The sequence below is a fragment of the Argiope bruennichi genome, chromosome 7 (genome assembly GCF_947563725.1).
Source record: "Argiope bruennichi chromosome 7, qqArgBrue1.1, whole genome shotgun sequence".
Taxonomy (NCBI): domain Eukaryota; kingdom Metazoa; phylum Arthropoda; class Arachnida; order Araneae; family Araneidae; genus Argiope; species Argiope bruennichi.
The window spans coordinates 118,220,059-118,236,048 of NC_079157.1; the positions used below are offsets into that span (position 1 = coordinate 118,220,059).

Here is a 15,990-nt window from a genome sequence, read left to right on the forward strand (position 1 = left end):
ACCTTGGATTTTCTCTATTACTTACTAGTAAATGTAAACATCTCCTCCTTTCATGTTTCCTTTCACCCCTATTTTGAAGAATTAAACCCATCCTAACGCATGCGCAAAAACACAGTGGGTTTTACAATCCATTGCTGAACTATATTTGCCATCCAAAAGAAGTAGGAAGCAAACAGAGCGGCGACAACTTCTCATTGAATGCAAGCTCCCTCGCCTACCCTCGATGAAAAGAAGAAAAAAAAGGATACAGAAGCAGACTGAAGGGAGGGGAATCTGGAAGGCAAACCAGATCACTAGGGAACCAAACCAGATCACTCGGGGTCGTGAAGCTTGTCACACCTAAAGAAGATATGCCCCGGAGGGGCCCGAGAATCGAATTTCGGATTTTATCTGCGTTTTTCCCAAACGACTGAAACAAAAATTTGTTAAAAGCTACAATTGTAGTCACAAAATCACATACCAAATTTTCTATATTTACGTCATTGCGTCTATGAGTTATCGTATTTATATGCTTATAGAAGAGCATCTCGATAGGGATTCAATTCCTAGTTGGATTTGGTTCAAAATTTAGTAGGTGTCTAGACTATAGATGTTAGATGTGTGTACTGAAGTGTATCCCTCTAGTTCTCTTCGTTTTGTAATTATCATGTTAACTCGTATTCAAACAGCGGGACGAACAGACTTCTTCTGAGCGAATTTTACTCCAAATTTGATAGAAATCTTTGAATTTGGTGTAAATACGATGCACCGAATTTCCTCCATCTGGATCCAAGCTTTTTTTTTTTTTTTTTTTTTTTTTATCACGGACAGTTTCCAAAAAATGTGTTTTTCGAACTCAGGCAGATCTGAAACGTGGAGATTCGTCAAAATCTCGATTTTGATTTTTTCAATGATTACTATACTTTCTCTATACTACGTATAAGTAAAATGATGAGTTACACATGATTTAAACCTACGATGATTTTTTTTTTCTTCGATTATTTTTATGACGAATTTCGTCCTTAACTTCGGACCGAAGTGAATTTCATCTTTATGCATCTTTTGAGTGGATGTATGTATATATTTATAAAAAAGAAAAACTTGACCGTGATAGTAATACTTTGTTCTACCTGTTTCAAGGTCATCTGGAAGGTGCAATGCCTTAATTGAAGAGGGAAAAAAAAATCTTGTTTTCAGTTTGATAACAACCCTGCTTTTCAATTTATGTGTTATTGATATTCTACTCTTGCGCAACACACTTATATTTATGTCAGCCATCTTCTCGATATTACTTAGGGATTTTTTGGCAAGATAATTTCTTTTTGGCTTGAAAGTTTCAAGATTGAAGGTAAGTAGCTCCTCTCTTTTTACTTTTTCGTATACGAAGTATGAAAGAAGTATTATAATTCATAAAAAATCATTCGAACTCGAAATTTTCTCGCATCTCCTCATTTTAGAGCTCCCTTAGTTCTAAAAACTTATTTTTTAGAGTTTTAATAAAACGTCGTAAAAATTAGAAACGCATAGCATTGATTTGTTTTATTTGATTTTCCAATTTTCTTTTATGCTGCGCAAATGAATGAAGTTTATATAGATTCCCTTTAAAATATTTACCGAAATTTCATAATTATATGCAATTATCGTATTTATGATTTGCTATATAGTTACATCTTATTCATGGATGGACTATGCTAACAATAGCAATTGGTCACAACAAATCCTGACGATATTGCTACATTCAGTGGTAGTGGGGTGGTCGATTAGAAGAAGTTAAATCTTATTCAAATAAAGAACTGCTTTTTTTTTTTTTTTTCCGTAAGCAAGTTTCGTTTATATTTTCTTGTACTCTCGTATAGAAAGGCCTTACCTTAGTTATCTTAGGATTTGGAGATGATCGGTTTCGATTCCGCATCCAGTACTGGAAATAGCCAATTCTGTATGAATTTTGAATATATCTAGTTTTCAAACATTTTCGTGTTACTAAGTGATAAAATAGATAAAATGGATTTAATATCTTCGAAAAAAAATGCATTTGTGAAAAAAAAAATGGAAGTGACTGCTTTTGCAGCTGCACATGTATACAGCTGTTGCTATTATTACAAATGCACGAAGCACTTTCGTTCAAGCATGTCGAGTAGTTCACCAGCTGTGTTTGTAATTAATTTTAGGGGTAAAGGGTGGATTGTAGTTCATGCCCTAACTTTATATCCTAATAATATTCCGAACTGCGTCATGAAGTTGAGTTTGATTAGCATTGCTCTCAGAGCATATAAAGTTTAATTTTCTATTTATTTCTCTTGGATTAATTTTTATTGCTTACCAAAAAGAACTTTGCTCTTGTCTTATTATTTGTGATTATATGATTTGGCTTCAATGACTTTGAACAGAAGTAAGTAAAATTTATTTAATTAAATCTCCCATCTTTAACCACTGGTTTGATTTCGCAAAGCTTTGTTTGATGTGAAAGCTTATGTTTTGTCGATATCTTGTCAATGGTTGCCTGTCATTTCCCATTTCCAAAGAACTTTCAAAAGCATTACTTTACTATGCATTTTTAATATATTTTCTAACATTTCTTTTCTAATAACCACAATAGACTTCTGAGGCCCCAAACTTTATACTTATTTCGCCATTTTCTTTAATTCATACAGCAGATTGTAACGTTTAGATATCCCCACTGGCTACTCCGCACCGCCTATTTAGGCATTCGGATTAAATCTGATTGACCGGATCGCTGAGAGAGCAACTCTAGCGGGAAGTATGGTTGAGTCATAAGGACCATCACCGGTCACTGTACCACCCTTCCTGTGGGAAGCACGTCCCTTCATACAAAACGATTCTTAAAAAATTCGAACGGTTTATTTTTCCTATAAATTATTAATAATTTTTGAAGAATGATACATGATTGTATTACGAATGGTCAGCGAAGTGAAATGATTTAAACTTTCTATAGCATTTTCATTTAATGTAAATGGCAAAAGTAAAGATAAAATAAATTTTTCTGTGAAGGGCAACAAAGTGAAATGATATAAATTATTTCATTCATTCATTTAATGTAAATGGCAACATTAAAGATAAAATACATTTTTCTTTATGTAGTAAAATAGTTTTTAATTAATAAGAAATTAACTTTTTAATTATTTGCCTTAAATACCTTCACTGTACCTTCTATTTGCTGCATTATATTTCTGAACAAAACTTTTAAAAAATATATCCAATAATTGGGACTTTTATAACGTACCAACTATTCCTGTTTCACTGCTAATTAATAGATAAATTTTGACTGATATTTTTACTTCTCTTATTGCTGTTTTTTCTGATTTTTTTCACCAATTATTCTAAATTCAAATTTTTGGACTTAATCGAATTTTTTATATGGTTTTATAAACTTCCAATTACCCAAGCATTCTGTTATCTGTTTTTGTTCTCTGTACTAATTAATCATTGCAATTTTTTGATACTAACTAGGATAAAAATAGAACTACGTATATAGTCCTAATTGAATGCTTATATCTTTTTCTTATATTTATCCTGAATATCCTATGCTCAGACTATTACGTGAATAGGTATAAAAAGAGATTAAAAAAACTCCAGGACCCCGTCTAGGGATTTCAAGGGTGTGTCGTTTATTTTAAATTGCCCATTTTTAAAATGCATGAGCGAAACGAGTCCCCTCCCCCTTCAATAGTAGGAGTTGGGCTAACGAATAAAAAACATCTGCTGTCTGCGCTGGTGAAAGGAGAAAAAAAAATGACCTCACGAATAATGCTCAGTTTGAATTCTTGATCAGATTTAAACAGCCTCCTGATGGTGTTTCCAGTTATTTTCTTTTATTTATTTTTTTAAATTTAAAAACTAAACGATTATAAGGTAAGTTTTTTTAATCAATTTTTTAATAAGTACATAATCTCTTAAATAAAGGAGTGGAATCAACTCTTTGTTAAAAATAGTTAATTAGAAACCCTTTGCAATATTTCCATTCCTTACTTGAAAACGAGATGAACGTGATGTTGATATTTATGAATTTGCAGTGCTCTTCAATTTTTTCTTTTACTAGGATCGGCCACTTGTCGGTCAATCATCGGCCCGTCAAGTCATATAAAACCAAGCCGAACGCGTATAAAAACTCCTAAGTTTACATTTTTGCAAACCATGCCAACAATCGTTATTTAACTAAAGTTTCCAACAGCCCTTGCATTGCAGTGCTATTTTTTGAGACTTCATCATAAATTTTCATAATTTTATTACCTATTTAGGAAATATGCCTAAAAATGGTACAGATTTAACAAATATATAGACATATAACTAGAAAAAGACTTAAATAAAATAAATAAACAAAATTAATAAAAAGCAAATTAAAAGAAAAACCCAGCGAAAGTACTATTCCCACAACTTTCTCCCACACTCTCTGATAAGGATGTTATACCAGAGTACGTCTTGCATGGCATTGGCGTACAATAGTTACGAAATATTAAGCTTTGGGTGTGTTTTTAAAATCGAGCGTGTCATCCTTGGTGATTTATTTGACAATTAATCCCTGCCATGCTGTCAATAGTGTCTGAAAATCGAATCTGTATTTTAGATGCATTTTTCCCAATCAATAGCCACAAAAATTTGTTAAAAAGTTACGCTTGTAATCACAATTTCCTATAACAAATTTAATATATTTAACTCATTGCGTATTTGAATTACATTTTTAAAAAATGTTTCTGAAAGTACAGCCAGATAGACGATCAACCCCTCATTGGATTTGACTCAAAATTTGTAGCAAACTCAAAATTTTAACTTATATCCGAGCAGCCGGACAGACATACTTCCGCTGAATGAATTTGCTCAAAATTTGATGAAAATCTACAAATTTGGTTTAAAGACAGGATACCAAATTTCATCCATCTAGCTCAAAGTGTTTTTGAGTTATATTTGTCACAGACAGACGGATATTTTTCAAAAATATGTTTTTTGAATTCAGAGAGATCTATCTAAAATGTGAAGATTCGTCAAAATCTCGTGTCCGAATTTTTCGACCGTTTCTATTCTTTCTCTATACAGCGTATACATGAAAGTAAAAGCTTAACTTAATACACTAAAAGAAAAAGAAACTTCTTTATTTCAAATACTTTCTGCTCTTTAGATTTTAAACTCTAGTATATATTATTTTTATTGCCAACAGCATTTTTTCTTAATTAATTACAATGCTTAGAGAGATGGATAAAGTTACTTGTGAATATATTTCATTATAGACTTTTGGTGCAACATACTCGGTTAAAACTCATTGTTTTTCAAAATTTAAGTTGAAAGAAATTTAAAGTTATATCTGACTATAACAATAAAATAAATCTGCAACAGCAATGACTTTATTCACATATTATGCTCGAAAAATGAAGACTGCATGAAAATCTGCAAACATATTAGCAATATAGAGTCATTAGAAAGAGATTGCAAAGCCTACTGCATTTATTATTCCATGCAATCCGAAGAAAGAGATTGGCATTACAGCCTGTTCCTGTAAATGAAATCCCAACATGATTTCAGACCAATTTGGAGTGAAATTTATGCGACAGCAATCTACGCCTCAAAGGTATAGAGCTCCCGCCATCTTGCTATGGCCATGACACTCTTCCTCCTTCTTTTTTATAAAATTTACATGAATTTCGACTCTTTTTAAACATAGTTTTATATTAAACTGATTATAATAACTATAACTAACTGGTGTGGTCTCTCCAAAACTTCCTCGCATATTTTCTAATAAAGGTGAATTTGTGTTTTAGACGCGTTTTTTAATGTTAACGCGTTTTTTGGTAGAAATCGTAATTCAACGCAGAACTACATTTACATTCAGAAATTTGCATGCCAAATTTAATATATTTAAGTCCTTTCGTTCTTGAATTATCGCAATTACATGTTTTTAAAAGTACAATCCGTAGTAGGATTTGGATCAAAATTTTACAGGTATCTACACTATAGATGTTAAATCTGTGCACCGAATTTTATCCATCTAGCTCTATTCTTTTGTAGTTGCCCTGTTTACCTTTTCTAGGGCCGTAGGAAGTATGCTTCCTACCAAATTTATCAATCTTTGTATGAAATTATGTAGGTTGGCATAAGTTCTGACAAATTTGTTTAGTAAGTCAGAAACTTAGATGCTTCAGTTCTTTATCTTACACAAAATGATGTGTCTTGATTTGTTACTTAATTATTAATTAACCAAATTAATTAATGAATCAAATTAAATTTAACTAATAAGCTAAATGAATCCCTTTTTTTATTCTAATTTCAAGCCTAAAAATCTTTAATATAATACGACTAGAAAAAAATAGCCCTATAAAGGGTTAACTTATATTCGAAACGGCCGGACAAACAGACTTTCTCTGAATGGGTTTTGTTCAAACCCATACCAAATCTCATCCCTCTAGCTCAAAGCGTTTTCGAGTGTTGAATCATTTACTGGATAGGGTTTTATTAACTGCCTCGAAATGAATTCATATTGTATGAAAGCGTTATATATAAAAAAATAATTCTGCTATTTTTTTTTATATGTGTGTGTGCGATTTTGTAACCTTTGTTTTAAACAAAATGTTTCGTTCAAATTTTATATCCTTTGCTAAAATCTATTGAGTTTGTACCTTGATAATCTGAGCTCCACCCCCACCCCCCCTTGTTTGAGGCTTTTGTTTTATAAATAAAACTTTTGAAAACTCTTTTGTGATTAAGTTTACATTTCTCCAATTATGGAAATTCCTAATTTTTAAGGACAAATTAACAATTTCAAGTGTGAAAAAATTTAGGGGTAAAAAATGAGAGTTTCAGTTGTACGGTAGAAGTTAGGTAGTTCGAATTTATTAGTAATTCGTGATTATTTTCTTGAGTCTTTTGAAAATATTAAAATGATTCGATTATTCGAAATTAATTCGATGTCAAAACTACAATAAATAAATAAATTATTTCTAGTTTGTTCCTTTTAGTTCAATACGTCCATGTCTTTTGCCCTCGGTGATAGTAGGAAAACAATTTTTAAAGCCTTAAAAACATTCGGAGACATTATAATGTATTCATAAAATCTTTAATGTCCTGTTGATTTTTAAGGTTTTTGCTCGTATAAAGAAAGTACTGTAGTCGTCAAAAAATTTGAACTCAAGATTTTGATGAATCTTCAAGTTTCAGACCTCCAAGAGCTCGAAAAATACATTTTTGGGAAATGTCTGTCTATCAGTGACAACAATACTCAGAGTCGTTTTGAGTTGGATGGATGAAATTTGGTATGCAGTTTTTACACCAAATTCGTCAATTTCAATCAGATTTTAAGCAAAATGCATTGTGAGGAAATCTGTCCGCAAATTGGGTATTGGTAATAACTAAGCAAATAATTTTATTTTTAATAAGGAAGTGTATAATATTTCAATCTACATATGATTCTGTATTTTTCAATGTTTAAAAAAAATATATACACTATAACTTGATATTATTTTCAAAGTAAATACTTTAATGTATTCTTGTCAGTTGTATTTAAAAATAAATTTATCAAAAGAAATAGGAAAGTTTTTAAAGCACTTTTATTGGTGTATGAAAGTAAAAAATGAAATTTATAAATTTAAAAGCAAAACTTTTAATTATGTTGGATAAATAATTAAATGTATAGTAAAAATAATTAAAAAATGATATCCTTCGAAATCATTGTGTCAAGAGAATTGAACGAAAGTCCTTCTGCTTGTATGAATGGAGGATTACTACAATGATTTATATGTAATGCATCAGTCTTTTATTTAACATTATTTTAACCTACTCGGGAAAAAAAAAATAGTTCACTCGCTTCATTCCAACTATTTGTTACTAAATCATTACCAGTATGTGTTATGGAATATCTTGAATGTTGTGGAACAACCTTTCAGCGGGAAAGGAAGCTAACAAAAACTCCTGTCTCTTTCGAAATTTTCATGCCAGGATAGCGAAGTAAAATAACATTACAATAAATCTGCCATTCGTACCATTAAAGATAACAAAGCCATTAAGCAAGGGTTACTTAACCTTTTGATAAATAACTGCTCCCTCACCTATTTTTTTTTATAAGGAACATTTTAGTTGAGTATTCCATACATGCTGGTGGTTTTGAATTAGAATGCACAAAATGGCAGATTTTCGATCTGGCAGCTGTCTATGACCACTGGGTCGAGAGGGACAGCAGATACAGTGGCTCCCAAAAGTGTTCGTACACCAAGGAAATTTGCAGAAATTGTGTTCTATGCTTCTTAATAAAGCATTTTATTAGTTGGTTTTTTTTAATTAGCATCTTTAAATAGTTCTTAATAAAACCGAACAAATATTTTTATAAAAAATCAAGTAGTATTGTTCTAAAAAATAAATAAATAAAAAATGTCACAAAATTAGAACACAAAAGTCTTCGTACATCCAAACATTATTTATTTAAATTCATCATAAAAATATCTTTTGCGGCTTATTTTTCTTCTAATTGAAAAATACACTAAAATCGTTTGATTTCAGTATTTAATATCACAATTATTTATTTTATTTACTTTATTCTTAGATATGACGCGCATTCGTAAAGAAACGAGTTTAGAACGTACGAAAATTAATTATATTTCATTTTAAAGCTGGAAAATCAATTAGAGGCATTGCAACTATAACTAATCTACCTCATTCAACGGTGCAAAGCATAATAAAACGTTACAGAGAGGGAAAAAGGATTGCAAACAAGCCTCGTAATGGTCGCCCTCAAATTCTGTCAGCTAGAAGTCAAAGAAATATTGTGAGTAAATTTCTAAAAAATCCACGTCTGAGTGCAATAAAGTTTACTTCACAATATAATGAATCAAATGGAACTTCTATTTACTGTGAAACTATTCGTAGAATTCGGAATGCTGGTATACATGGCCGCTCTGCACGAAGAAAATTCTTTGCAAGTCAGAAGAACAGAATTGCTAGGCTTAAATTTGCCAAATCTATGATAAACCAGCCAGAGAGCTATTGGAATCGTGTCTTATTTGCAGATGAAAGTAAGTTTAACATCTTTGGGTCGGATGGGAGAATCATTGTATGGAGAAAAAAAGAAAAAAAAAAAAAAAAAAAAAAAACACCGAATAACTTAATCCCAACAATTTAGTTGGAACAGTAAAACAAGGCGGTGGAGGTGTCATGGTTTGGGGGTGTATGTCAGCGGCTGGAGTAGGCAATTTAGTATTCATGGATGGTATAATGGATCATAGAGTTTATATAAATATTCTCAATAATAATTTAAAAGTGTCAGCACAAAAATTGGGCATTTTAAACAATTTTGTGTATTACCAAGACAACTATCCTAAGCACACGGCCATGAATGTGCGTCTTTTTTGCCTCTATCATTGCCCTCAAACCCTTAAAACACCAGCTCAATCTCCGGATTTAAACCCTATAGAACATATTTGGAAAGAATTAGAGGTGCGAATAAGAAGTCACGACATTAAATCGAAAATTCAACTGAAAGCAGTAATGATCGAAGAATGGAACAAGATCGGTGCAGAAGTAACCGACCGTTTAGTTAAATCTATGCACAAACGTTTAAAAGCTGTTATAAAGAATAAAGGATATCTTACTAAATACTAAACATTTATAAAAATTTAGAAAATTTCATATTTAGTGATTTTTTTTAAAGTGTATGATCACTTTTGTGTCCTATTTTTGTGCAATTTTATTTATTGTCATTTTTAAAAAAATAATTTGCATCGTAATTAAAATTTATTCTTCACTGCTTCATTAAGAACTGTAAAAATATGCTATGAAAAAATTTTCATGTAAAAATAAGAATATATAATGGTAAATAATATATTCTTATTTTTACTTTCTTTAATTGATTCTTGTTGGTGTACGAACACTTTTGGGAGCCACTGTAGATGGATTAAAAAGATGTTATTATCCTGATTTCCAAATAAATAAATTTGTAAAGAATGTAAATATTGAATATGTAAATTAAATGTAATGTTAAAATTTATATATTCTATAGAATTAAAATATTATGTAACGTCTTTATTAATATTTTAAGTAGTATGATTGGCCAGATTTTTATTCTGAGAAATTTAACATAAACGGCGGAATTTTTGATAAAATAAAGAATAAATACTCTCAGTCTTTCTTCGTATTCGTGAAAAATCAAACTCATTAATTATGTTTTTTTCCAAATTAATCTTCAATTTCTGAAATTAAATTCTGAATTTTTCATTCTTCCTTTCCAGAATTCCACAGTTCCGAAGTAGGAATATCTTCTCGTTATTCTTAATTTTATTTCAGTCATTCTTTCTCAAATTAAATTCGGAATTTTTCATTCTTAAAAAAACAAAATGGAATGACAATCCCCAAAAGAATTTATTTTTTTTATAGTTTGATATATATTTAAAAGTAAGATTTTATGCTAATATTTTCAACGTCAGTTTGTTCTGAGTTCGATTCCGTGATTAGTTTTGTGAGGAAATTTGTCTTTTCATTCCAAGAAATATTTGGATGCTCTGGTATTCAACCCAAAACGATATTTTGATTTAATTTTACTTCAATTAGTATTTTTTTTAATTTTTAGCTATTCTATGAATAACTCCCGGTGATTTGAAACTTTTTAAGGCTTGAAGAACAGATAAATTGCCTGTCATTAACATAAAAGTTTTTTTCTAGAACTAAAAAGTGATCAAAAGCTTGACTAAAAAAACAGGTGACAAAAGATCACCAAAATTTCTATGGAATTAATGGGCATGAATTCGATAAGTGAAGGATTGTAATAATAAGACTTTTAATTGCAATAATAAAATTTTAACAGAAATTTTAACAGAATTATAACAGAAGTACATTAATTGCAAAATTTAAATAATCCGCAATTTTTTTTTTTTTTTTAAGAATGAGATGTTTCATGAAAGACGAGTTCTGGGAATGTCAGAGCATTTATAAATAAATATATATTTTAAAAACAATTTTGGTTGTATTTGTTTATTTATTTATTTTTGAAAATATTTTTGACTGGGTGCAACTTTTATGATCTGCATTCCATATTTTCTGTAATATTTAATTAAATATTGAAAATCTAATGTTTGGCTTGTGAACTTTTAAATACAACTTATCGGTGAAATAAAACCATATTTAATAAATTCAAACTAAAAACAGCAGAAGGGTAAAAACAACAACAACATATGTTATTCTAAATGAATGCCTTGATATTTTAAAAGTACTAAACTATAAGATAAAATTAGATGAAACAGGTAAAGAAACTGCATAAGCTTTAAAAGGTAAATTACTCTGTTCGCATGATAAAAGGTACTAACAAATTCAACCCAAACTGAATTAAAAAAAAAAACATTAGTAGCAAAAGCAAAAATGTTCGAAGAAAGTAAATTAGCTTTAACCCTGAAAAAAGCGTTTGTGATGGATGTGATTGACAGTAAATTTGACGATATTTCAACAAATTTAAAGCAAATCCAAAAAATGATAAAAATTATATTTAAATTACCTTTGAAATTTAAATAAAAATCAGAGAAAAATAGTAGGGTAATGAAATTAGTATTACTACAAGCTATGTTTTTTTTAGAATAATGTAATTTTTTTTTTTTTTTTTGCGCGGGGAATTTGTTTAGAATTATTAATTCAAAATTGATTCTATTGAAGTTCATTTAATCCCTTTAGAGAGCATCGAAACTTTTTTATGATCCAATGAATTCTTCTAAATATTGATAAACACGCATTCCAAATTTCGTTCAAATCTGTCGAGGATCTTGGAAATGTATTAAGTTTGTGGTGAAAGATTGAAACAACTCAATGTAGTATTCATTGATATAATTGTATGCATTTATTATTCCTTTGTCGTTTGTCTGCCATGATGCTTCTAATTTTTTAAATTATTATTTCATATTATTACTTGCAAATAAAATTATTTTTTATAATTAATCAAATTAAACATGTACAACACCACCATTATCTATAAGCTCGAACAAACAATGAATATTAAATTTTATACAGAGCATTTATTTTCCATAATATTTCAGTAGTGAAATAAAATGTAAGATTCTATTAACAATCACTAGATGGCGCTGTAAGGATAATAAATTGATATTTATGTGCTCTTAAGATTTCTTACGTAATATAATTAATTGAACAACCATTAATAATCACTAAAGCTGTTGTGTTATAACTACGCTAATTCAGATCTCAGACTCTAATTTTTTTCTGAAAAAATTGTTCATTAAGTTTGTTTTTATCCTTAAAGGTTATTTCACAAGAATTTTACTACTAATGTATTTGCGGCATATCCCAAACCTTGAGAAATAAGGTTAAAAAGCACATAGGAATTATTTTCATCCTTCTTCCGATAAATTGTCTTGTCTTTTTGTGATAAATAGTCTAATTGTTTTGTCTTCTTGTACTCTTTTCCCTCCTAACTTCCGTTTTCAAACATAAACAATTCATATTTCGCTGAGATTGCTCGAAAGTGAAGTAATGCTGTTACACCCAGAACAGTTTATCCGGATCCTTCCTTGAAAATAAATTGTCTTCGGTTTCTTGTACTTTTCTTATTATCATATTCTATATCTATAAATTACAATCTGTTAAATAAATTTTATATAAAAAATATTTAATTTTCATATGTAGGCATTTATCTTAACTTAGAACTCAATAGCAATTATTTATTTAATTAAAAGTCCTGCGTGATAAAATAATAATAACAATTACTTTGAACTTTATATTAAAAAAACTAACATATTTCTTGCAAAAAGAAAAAAACATCGTGATAAAATTACGTTGCATTTCATTTGTATGATCTGTGCATAAAACATTTCTTTCCCTTTCCCTATAATTAGAATTCGAAACGATTCTGTAAAGTATTCCAATTTCGCTACTAGCCAATGGAACAGTCAGATTTCCTTTGGATAGTCTTCTGTTCAGTTCTGTCTGTAACGATGAAATGAACGATGACGTAATGAAAACAAATCGGATAGTATTTTGCGGGAGGGCTGTTTACGCGCAATGTTTGTGTTTGGAAAGATTTGAAAGGTAAATTTATTTCTTCTTTCTCTACCAGATAGTATTTTATTGCATTAAATACTTTCTTCTTATAGTTATATTATGTTTAGAGTGAGTTTATTTGCTTTAATCTTTTTAAAATTTTCATTAAGATTACTTTTTTTATAATGTTATATGTGCTTCAACTGTGACTTGTTTTATGGTATGTTAATTTTTCCTCTATGCTTTTCAAATGAAATAGAAAAATTGTGCAGAACTCATTATGTCATAAAATTAAATTACAAAACTTAACCTTCTAAGAAAATTTAAATTATAAAATGTAGAATTTTAAAATTTTCTTGAAAGTAAATTTCTTGTCAGTATATGATTTATCTCTACAAGAATTTGCTGATTTTGATTGATCTTAATTCGGTTGGTATACCAGTTTTTATTTTTAAGTCAGTTTTTATATATTGAAAATATTACTTTTTATACTTTTTTGGTATTTTTTTTTTTGTGTTTTTAATACTTATTGTTCTAATTTTGTATAGCAACTTTGCTTCGATTTATTGTTCTTAACTTGTCGAATTTATTTCTTTGAGTAATTGTTTATTTTTAATAAAGGATTAATTGGAATATATGTTTTTGAATAGATATTATTTTACTATGTGAGAAAAACTATTTTGATTTGGATTTAAGTTGTACTTATTTTAAAAGTTGTTGTAGTTCTCCTTTTAATACCAGATAATATAAGAATTATCAAGTAATCATTATAAATCTGAATATTACTTTGGTCAGTGATGTCTTGACAATGTGTTAAAAGGTGTAAGCATCACCTATAATTGACATATTTCTATGTGTCTTCAGGCTATAAATATATATATATATATATACTTATGAGATTATTTCAAATAGGTAGTTTTGTAAAGTATAGTATTAATATTTATTGTCTATTCAAATATATAAGTTATTTTTAAATATTTTAGGATTATGTTCAAAACTATTCAATTGTGAATAATTATAATCCAGTATCTTACTTGTTTTATCATCCTGGGCATAGTTATAATCTGAAAGATATTATGAATTAAAACCTTTAAAGTATATGAAATAATTACTAAAATTAAATATTGTTGACATCTTAAATATTCTTCTTTTAAAATTCAGTCTTAGTTTTCTTTGAACATTTCAAATAAGCCCCAAAATATGCAGTTTGTCACAGAAATTTGTGGAGAAAGCATCTTAAATGGGGAATCTGTATATGTTTTACGTTTAAAAGTAAATATTGCATTTTTTTAAAAATGAATATCAAAAATTAAAAGTAAATATTGCATTTTTTTAAAAATGAATATCAAAAATTAAAAGTAAATATTGCATTTTTTTAAAAATGAATATCAAAAATTAAAAGTAAATATTACAAATAAATTTGAAACTCAATTATTGTTCATTTCATTTGCTAGAACAATATTTGTTAGAAATTGACTATTGTTAATAATTAAGCAAAATAATTTTATTTTTAATAAGAAAGTGTATAATATTTCAGTCTACATATGATTCTGTATTTTTCAATCTTTAAAAATATATATACACTATAACTTGATATTATTTTCAAAGTAAATACTTTAATGTGTTCTTGTCAGTTGTATTTAAAAATAAATTTAACAAAAGAAATAGGAAAGTTTTTAAAACACTTTTATTGGCGTATGAAAGTAAAAAATGAAATTTGTAAATTTAAAGGCAAAACTTTTAATTATGTTGGATAAATAATTAAACATATAGTAAAAATAATTAAAAAAAGACATCCTTCAAAATCATTGTATCAAGAGAATTGAACGACAGTCCTTCTGCTTGGATGAATGGAGGATTACTACAATGATTTATATGCCATACATGAAAGTCTTTTATTTAACATGATATGTTTCACTTTTGTTTACAACTCACTTATAAACTTTTGTTTACAGCTCACTTATATAAGCAGATAAACAGAGATGCATTAATGTTGTTTAATGGGATATGAAGGAATAATTTTTCTTTGTTTCCTAATTATTGGGCAGAGTACGGTCCTGAAATAAATAAAAAAATTAGAATATGTGGAAAAATTATATTAGGAAATCGGAGTTAAAAATATCCCTGCTCTTTGGATCTGAATTCCCAACTTCTGTTTGGATATTTAGCAACTCGGATAGTTTTTTTTTAACTGTTTAAATTGACAATTATCTGTGTACGAATATTGCCAAGCATGAAAACAAATTAATTATAGAAATACTAATTTGTAAGTATATTTTATTACTTAATATTTATTAAATAAATTTTATTACTTAATAATTATTAAAAGAACTGATGGATGCAATGTTTATTATGTTATAATTGTGATGATTCATACTATTCTCTCTTCATTTGGAGGTTATTGTTAATATTTCCTTTCAGCCTTATTTTTCTTTTGTATTTAGTATTTTTTTTTTTTTTTCTATTTAGTGGATCATTATTTGTTTCGGTCCGTTTTTAGAGATTACTTTTAATTTGAGTTATCGTGAAATTTTTTAACCATTTTATTCTAGACCCTTATTGTTTGCTTTTAATTTTAGTATATATATCTTAATTGTGCTATAAATAATATATTTTTTTTATTTCTTAAGCACTCTGCAGCTGTGCATGAGATTTTCTATTTAGACTTTCGTTAATTTGTTACAATCTAAATAAAAATACTTATAACTGAATAACAGCATGTTTAGATGGACATATTTTTTAATTATCATTATAAAAGGAAATATCCTATTAATTTTTCGATTTTTCAGCCAGGGAGTGTTCAGTTTTGAAGTATTTTGAAAAATGTCGTCATTTAAAGTTGGTATTGGAGTTCTAAAACTGGCCGGTGGAAATATAAGGTTTAGCAAAGTAGTAATCCTTCATTGAAAAAAATATCTTATAACGAATAAGGTGAGACTTATTTAAAAAAAATTATTTTGTGTTGACATACTATTTTTACGCTAAATATATCAAAGATGATGAACTCTCATTTACCTACAGGGTAAAAATGAAACCGTGTTAGTT

The 15,990-nt window shown here is 28.5% G+C and overlaps 1 protein-coding gene across 2 annotated transcripts in view; it reads left to right on the top strand.

Moving 5' to 3' along the window:
* Positions 1-2,304: 2,304 nt before the first annotated feature.
* LOC129975163 (uncharacterized) overlaps positions 2,305-15,990 on the top strand; it is a 78,539-nt gene continuing 64,853 nt past the window's right edge. The window contains exon 1 of one of the 2 annotated variants that reach the window (XM_056088127.1): positions 2,305-2,368. The gene's annotated coding sequence lies outside the window, so the exon portion shown is untranslated. Of the gene's footprint in view, positions 2,369-15,787; positions 15,877-15,990 lie in introns of those variants that run through there. The other variant, XM_056088128.1, reaches the window with a different exon arrangement.